Consider the following 8,912-nt stretch of genomic DNA (forward strand, 5'->3'; position numbering starts at 1 on the left):
AAATGGTATTTAATGCTCGATCGACCCTGCAAAGCATATCCAATGCACACAATACTTTTTCTACGCCTTAACCTAGGTGGTATTAAATGTTCTCAAAGAGGCACACCCATCCGATAAGTACTTGGTCAGATAACATACCTAAGGGCGTGTTTTTTTGCTGATGTGCATATCACTACCGGAAAAACGTTGTATAATGTGTAATCGACCATGCAGAGGAAATTTGATGGTGACAATACTTTGCACGCATCTCAACCTAGTTGAAACGGACTTGCGTGCAAAGTGGAGCCCCATCTGATAAGTACTTCTTTGATTTACACACCTAGGACCGTGTTTTTTCATGGTTGTGCATGACACTAAGGCAAAAACGGTGTTTTATGCTTGATCGAAAATGCAAAGCATATCCGATGGGCACAATACTTTGCACACACCTTCAACTAGGTGGAATTGACTTACATGCAAAGTGGCACTCCCATCCCATAAGTGCTTGATCGGATAACATACCTAATAGCGTGTTTTTTTACGGATGTGCATGACACTAGAGCAAAAATAGTATTTAATGCTCGATCGACCATGCAAAGGATATCCAATGGGCACAACACTTTTCCTATGCCTCAAACTAGGTGGTATTGAAATGTTCTCAAAGAGGCACACCCATCCGATAAGTACTTGAGAAGATAACACACCTAAGGGCGTGTTTTTTTGTGGATGTGCATATCACTAGGGAAAAAACGGTGTATAATGTGTGATCGACCATGCAAAGCATATTCTATGGTGACAATACTTTGCACGCACCTCAACGTAGTTGAAACGGACTTGCGTGTAAATTTGAGCCCCCATCCGATAAGTACTTGTTTGAATAATACACCTAGGGCCGTGTTTTTATATGGTTGTGCATGACACTAAGGCAAAAACGGTGTTTTATGCTTGATCGACAATTTAAAGCATATCCGATGGGCACAATACTTTGCACACACCTTCAACTAGGTGGAATTGAGTTACATGCAAAGTGGCATTCCCATCTCATAAGTACTTGATCGGATAACACACTTAGCAGCGTGTTTTTTTACGGATGTGCATGACACTAAGGCAAAAATGGTATTTAATGCTCGATCGACCATGCAAAGCATATCCGATGGGCACAATACTTTTCCTTGGCCTTAACTTAGGTGGTCTTGAAATATTCTCAAAGAGGCACACCCATCCGATAAGTACTTGGTCAGATAACATACCTAAGGGTGTGTTTTTTTGCGGATGTGCATATCACTAGGGGAAAAACGTTGTATAATGCGTAATCGACCAGGTAGAGCATATCCGATGGTGACAATACTTTGCACACATCTCAACCTAGTTGAAAATAAATTGTGTGCAAACTGGAGCCCCCATCCGATAAGTACTTGTTTGATTAACACACCTAGGACCGTGTTTTTTCATCGTTGTGCATGACACTAAGCCAAAAACGGTGTTTTATGCTCGATTGACAATGCAAAGCATATCCGATGGGCACAATACTTTGCAAAAACCTTCAACTAGGTGGAATTGACTTACATGAAAAGTGGCATGCACATCCCATAAGTGCTTGATCAGATAACACACCTAGCAGCGTGTTTTTTTACGGATGTGCATGACTCTAGAGCAAAAATAGTATTTAATGCTCGATCGACCATGCAAAGGATATCCAATGGGCACAACACTTTTCCTATACCTCAACCTAGGTGGTATTGAAATGTTCTCAAAGAGGCACACCCATCCGATAAGTACTTGGTCAAATAACACACCTAAGGGCGTGTTTTTTTTACGGATGTGCATATCACTAGGGGAAAAACCCCAGGGGACTCACAAGAGGAAACTTATAATATCACGTGAGTGTACAATAGGGGGGTTTTTTTTAATGAGGCATAAGCTTATACATTAGGGGTGGGGGGCCTTTTATTTTTTCCCAATATTGAATTTAAGTTAGGGGGATCATGCCATATTTAAGAGGGGGGACATAGTATAGGCTATCTTGGATAACTGGTCCAAACAAGTTTGGTTTTGTGTATGGTTTTAAATAGTCATAGGGAAAGTAATCTAAATTTTCTTATTGTGTGATCTAAATGCTTGAGAAAGAACGTAGATTTAAGGAAAGGGGGGACATAATAGAATTTTGGTGGTATCTTATAATCTTAAATAGGGGTGTTTTATCATCCTACATGGATCTTAAATAGGGGGTTTTCTTGAAGTTCATGCACGCAGGTGACGTCCCCCTTTCATGAAGAGTGAATCCCCCGGGGGAAAAACGGTGTACAATGCGTGATCGGCCATGCAAAGCGTATCCGATGGTGAAAATACTTTGTACGCACCTCAACCTAGTTGAAATGGACTTGAGTGCAAAGTGGATCCCCCATCCGATAAGTACTTGTTTGAATAACACACCTAGGACCGTGTTTTTATATGTTTGTGCATGACACTAAGGAAAAAACGGTGTTTTATGCTTGATCCACAATGCAAAGCATATCTGATGGGCACAATACTTTGCACACACCTTCAACTAGGTGGAATCGACTTACATGCAAAGTGGCATTCCCATCGCATAAGTACTTGATCGGATAACACACCTAGCAGAGTGTTTTTTAACGGATGTGCATGACACATGCAAAACTGGTATTTAATGCTCGATCGACCATGCAAAGCATATCCGATGGTGACAGTACTTTGCATGCATCTCAACCTAGTTGAAACGGACTTGCGTGCAAAGTGGAGCCCCCATCCAATAAGTACTTGTTTGAATAACACACCTAGGACCGTGTTCTTTTATGATTGTGCATGACACTGAGGCAAAAACGGTGTTTTATGCTTGTTTTATGCGTATTTATCCTCATCAACAAGCTTATTTCAGCTTTTATTTTGACACAGTACTCAAGGTATGAAGTGTATAATTTGTGTAGTAGGTGTTTACTTTGTTGTATCAAAATTGTTTGCCACACACACACACATATACACATACCGAGAATTTTATAATATTATCGCATCTACATTTCTCCGATGGGCACAAAACTTTGTACACGCCTCAACCTAGGGGGTATTGACTTGCATACAAAGTGGTGCACCCATCCCATAAGTACTTGTTCGGATAACACACCTCCAAATGTATTTTATGACGATTGAGCATAACACTAGGAACAAAATGGTGTATAATGTGTGATCGACTATGCAAAGCATATCCAATGGACACAAGACTTTGCACATTCCTCAACCTAGGCAGTATTGACTTGTGTGCAAAGTGGCATCCCCATTCGATAAGTACTTGTTTGAAAAATACCCCTAGGATCGTGTTTTTTGACGGTTGTAAATGACACTAAGGCAAAAACGGTATTTAATACTCAATCTACCATGTAAAGCATATCCGATGGGCACAATACTTTGCATGTGCCTCAAAAGCGATGGTATGGTGTTCCATGCAAAGTCGAACGCCCATTCAATAAGTACTTGGTATGATAATACACCTAAGAGTGTGTTCTTTGATGGATGTGCATAACACTAGGGGGAAAATGGTATATAATGTGTGATCCCCCATGCAAAGCATAACCAATAGACACAATACTATGCACGCACATCAACCCATGACACTAAGGCAAAAACGCTGTTTTATGCTTAATCAACAATGCAACGCATATTCGATCGTCACAATACTTTGCACACATCTCAACCTAGGTATTATTGACTAACATGCAAAGTGGCGTGCCCATCCCATAAGTACTTAGTTGAATAACACATCTAGGACCGCGTTTTTTGACGGTTGTGCATGACACTAAGGCCAAAACAGTGTTTAATGCTTGTTCGACAATGCAAAGCATATCCGATGGGCAAAATACTTTGCATGATTCTCAACAATTGTGGTATTGCATTGCATGCAAAGTGGTACACCCATCTGATAAGCAGTTGGTCGGATAACACACCTAAAAGCGTGTTTTTTTATGGTTGTGCATGACATTGAGGGCACAAACAGAGTTTAATACATGATATACCATGCAAAGTAGATCTGATGGGCACAATACTTTGCACCCACCTCAACCTAGGTGTTATTGAGTTGCATGAAAAGTGGCATGTCGGTTAGATAAGTACTTGATCCGATAACACACCTAGGACCGTGTTTTTTTCCAAATGTGCTTGACACTAAGGCAAAAACGGTGTTTTATGCTTGATCGACAATGCAACGCATATCCGATGGGCACAATACTTTGCACACACCTTCAAATAGGTGGAATTGACTTACATGCAAAGTGGCACGCCCATCCCATAAGTGCTTGATCGGATAACATACCTAGCAGCGTGTTTTTTTACAGATGTGCATGACACTATAGCAAAAATAGTATTTAATGCTCAATCAACCATGCAAAGGATTTCCGATGGGCACATCACTTTTCCTACACCACAACCTAGGTGGTATTGAAATGTTCTCAAAGAGGCACACCCATCCGATAAGTACTTGGTCAGATAACACACCTAAGGGCATGCTTTTTTACAGATGTGCATATCACTAGCGAAAAAACGGTGTATAATGCGTGATCGACCATGCAAAGCATATCCGATGGTGACAATACTTTGCACGCACCTCAACATAGTTGAAACGGACTTGCGTGCAAAGTGGAGCCCCCATTCGATAAGTACTTGTTTGATTAACACACCTAGGACCATGTTTTTTCATGGTTGTGCATGACACTAAGGCAGAAACGGTGTTTTATGCTTGATCGACAATGCAAAGCATATCCGATGGGCACAATACTTTGCACACACCTTCAACTAGGTGGAATTGACTTACATGCAAAGTGGCATTCCCATCGCATAAGTACTTGATCGGATAACACACCTAGCAGTGTGTTTTTTTACGGATGTGCATGACACTAAGGGAAAAATGGTATTTAATGCTCGATCGACCATGCAAAGCACCTTCAACTAGGTGTAATTGACTTACATGCAAAGTGGCATGCCCATCCCATAAGTACTTGATCGGATAACATACCTAGCATCATGTTTTTTTACGGATGTGCATGACACTAGAGCAAAAATAGTATTTAATGCTCGATTGACCATGCAAAGGATAACTTGGCGTGTGCATCTGATGAGTACTTGATCGGATAACTTCTCCCACCAATAAATTAAGTACTAGTTAGAAATTATAATAAATGAGTAGATTATTAAAAAGAGACTAATATTTATGTAATTGTTGCTACTGCAGCTTGCTTGCAAAGGACTCTCACAAAGGAGATGGCTATAGATTTTGTTCCAGGGATGGATGTGGTTTTATTAGCAAAAGAGAAGTAGTTGCATTTGCTACAATCCATGATAGTGATCCCAATTCAGTTTGCCACTTTCGAAGACTTGGCGAAGATAAGGTGGCAGTTACTGTATCAAAGATTCTTAGCGCACATGTTGAGCTAAAGTATAAATGTGGAGATATGGAAACACTTGGAGATGTTATGCCCTACAGTACATCCAACAAATCATTCATAGCATGGGACAAAGATGAGACTTATGCAACAGACATTATCAAGAATACACAGTGCACCACCTTGGATTTTACTATAGGGGACATTTTACAAATGAGATCTTTTGCAAATAAGACTGTAGCAGAGGGTGAAGTATTGGGATTTGAACAAGTGGAGAAATGGTCATTTGCAGAGATAAGGATTCTAAAAGTCACTGATGATGGTATGGTTGATAACATAACATCCTTATTTGATCCCTACTATGAGGTAGGCAAGAATATGAGATGGAGCATGCAATTTTTAAACATGAGAAAGAGGCACATGGTTTTCAATGATAAAGACAAGGTATACTACAATATCAAAGGACCTAAAAAGCATGCCCATGTGCCAGGCTCTATCACTTCAAATGTGGATGATTTCAATGTACTCAATTATAGAAGTGACATCTTATCTGGAGTGGATGAGTTCATTGGTTCCGAGAAACAAAATGATTTTAGAAGCGAAGCCTTATCTAGGGTGGATGAATTCTTGCACAGTGAGAAGGGCAAAGGTTTCAATAGCGATGTCTTGTCAAGTGTGGATGAGTTCATGCATATTAACAAACCTAGTGTCAATCAAGCTTGTGGATTTGTGAAAGCCATGCAAGATGTCCCAATGAGTGATGTTCTCTCAGGAGTGGAAGAGTTTCAAGGTTCTCAATACTCTCGTAGAATATTGAATTCATTGAATGGTCCTAAGAGTATGTTAAAAATGAGGATGAGATCAACAGAGGATTATTCAATATTTAACTTTGATTGTGATATGGCCAAGGATGCAACGACCAATCATGGATGCTTGGTCACAAACAAATGTGAGGAGAAGAAGTGCATAAATACAGATAACAACGTGCACGAGGAACGAAAACGGTCATACATATGCATGAAGAGAAAGCGAATCCAGGCAGATCCACAAAAGCAACCAAAGAGGAAGAGAGTAATGAAGGAGGAGAACATGTTAAATGCATTGGGATATCTATGTTGCAAGCAAAGATGTATGTGCTTCATTGATCTTGCAGACATCAGGGAATGTAGAGGACACGTGTGGCAAAGAAGAGGAAGTGAAAGAAATGAATACCTTCTCACTAGTCTCTCTTGCTTTCTTCAGAATGGCAATAAAAGGCTAAGTTCAAGACAAAAGGTAAAACCTCTCGTAAATGGAAAAAAGATTTGTAATAAGGCATATCGCAATATTACTGGATTATCCCATGGTACATATTGGGATTTAGTCACCAAGGCAAAGGGCGGCAACAAATTTAGCATTCACGGTAATAGAGGAAGGTCCAAATCAAGAATCTCAACTGTCAGGGCAGCAACAATTTGGCAAGACTTCATACATGAAAATGCTTTACCTCAACCCCATATATCTACCAAAGTCCCTAACGGTGACGCGATCACTGAAATGCACCTTCCAATGGGCTTGACAAAGCTCGAAGTATTTGACTCTATTGCAGAAAAGCAAAGGCAAAGAGGGGATGCCGTAGCTTCTTCTCATACTTTGTATACTCTTTGGAAGAAGAACTTTGGATATGTTAAAATCCCAAGGAGGCAAAAAATGTCAAAGTGCAATGTCTATGATGATTTAAAGCGAGCGATTGAGAGTGCAACATGTCCAAATCAAAGGGAATTATACAAAAAAAACCAAAAATCTCATCATGACCTTATTCGACATTCCAGACAAAAATATGCATTTTGGAAGGAGCAAGCTATTTCGCATCCCAATGACTACATGTGCCTTATTGTAGATGGCATGGATCAGAATACAACATTGCCTCGTTTTGTTGCCACTCCACCTAAATTACAAGGAAAGCACTTTCTAAAGACACATCTATGTGGAGTGTTAGTGCACGGAATTAAGTTTTTTGCAGATATATGGATTGATTCCTTGCATCTACATGATAGCAATCAAGTTGTAACATCTATTATGAAGGCAATTCACAATGTACATGCAGAAAAAGGTCGCCTACCACTGACTTTGAGAATACAAGCTGATCATTGCTGGCAAGAAAATAAGAATGTACTCATGTTTGCATTCTGCTCCATGCTAGTTGCTCATCGAATCTTCAATGAGGTCGAATGTGGATTTTTGTATGTTGGGCATACACATGAGGATATCAATCAGGTTTTTAGCACAGTCTCAAGGGAGCTTAAATGCAAGGATGTGGAGACAATAGATGACTTGGTAAGAAGATGTGGTAGGCAAGTTGGTGGTCGTAAGGAAAGTTTAGTATGTGAGAGGCTCGAAAGAATGTATGATTGGAAGAGCCACTTGCTTGTGCACATAGTTGATGAGGTGGCTATAGCAGGTACCGTTCATAGTTGATGGATGTTTTTTCTCGAGTGGTTTATGAAAACTTTAAAGGGATTTGTAAGACAAAGAGCAAGACCCGGAAGCAAGCATGGCAGAGGGATGGCTTGTGCAAGAGTCATTAGTATATATCATAGAGTTTCTTGCATCCACGGATCCTGATATGCCGCAAGCTTGGCACAACAAGGATGATGATTGCATCGTTGGCGAGGTTCCCGAAGGAAAAGGGATTGAAAGAAAGATGAGCGAAGAGCAAATGGAGAAATTAAATAAGTTTTGTATCCTCAATAGCCCTGAGATGCAGAAGTGGATTGAGAGATATGAAGTGGCCAAAGCAGAAAGAATAAATGCAAGGACAAGATTCAGAGTAATGTACAGGCGATCACAACCATATCCACGAGATCTGGCTCTTCTCCCTACTCACATGTCACTTGATTGGCTACAACTGGCTCTACGTAAAGCCAAACGTGATGGAGAGACAATAAACGAGCGCGAGCGAGAGTTATCATCTGGATGTATGATGCATGTAAGTTTCTTACCTCTTGACGTAATTAAGTAATTATTTGTGGCAATCTATGCTATAAAATAGATGCATCTTCATTGTTTTAATGATGCTCTTTTATAGTACAAAAAGTACAGTGCATTATGGTCATATGGACAACATTTTCACGTGGAATGCATCGATTCAAAGAGAGTCACGTATGATTGTGGAGTCATGGCTAACTTCACACTTGGATTATTGTGGAACCATATGCGACATCTATGAAATTGATTTCAGACGATTTACTATTTTCATTCTTGATGTAAAATGGTTTAGAACTACTTACAACGGTCCCCATGCGACAGTGAGAAAAGATAGTAGCGGTCTCTTTGCAATAGACTCCACCAAACATTGGACCGATGAAAGTGATACTTTTGTTCTTCCCGAGCACTGTGAGCAGGTGCATACGAATGATTTAATTAGTCGAAGCTTTCGTTTTTAAAGTCCATTGATACATGTACTTGAGCATAATTTCATATATATAATTGACAACATTTGGCACCCATCTTCAATATAGGTGGTTTTTCATCTAGATCGTTTTGATCCAAGATGGTGGTACATGA

The sequence above is a fragment of the Dipteris shenzhenensis genome, chromosome 6 (assembly GCF_047967505.1).
Source record: "Dipteris shenzhenensis isolate YYH24624 ecotype China chromosome 6, Dip_SZ_1.0, whole genome shotgun sequence".
NCBI classification, from domain to species: Eukaryota; Viridiplantae; Streptophyta; class Polypodiopsida; order Gleicheniales; family Dipteridaceae; genus Dipteris; species Dipteris shenzhenensis.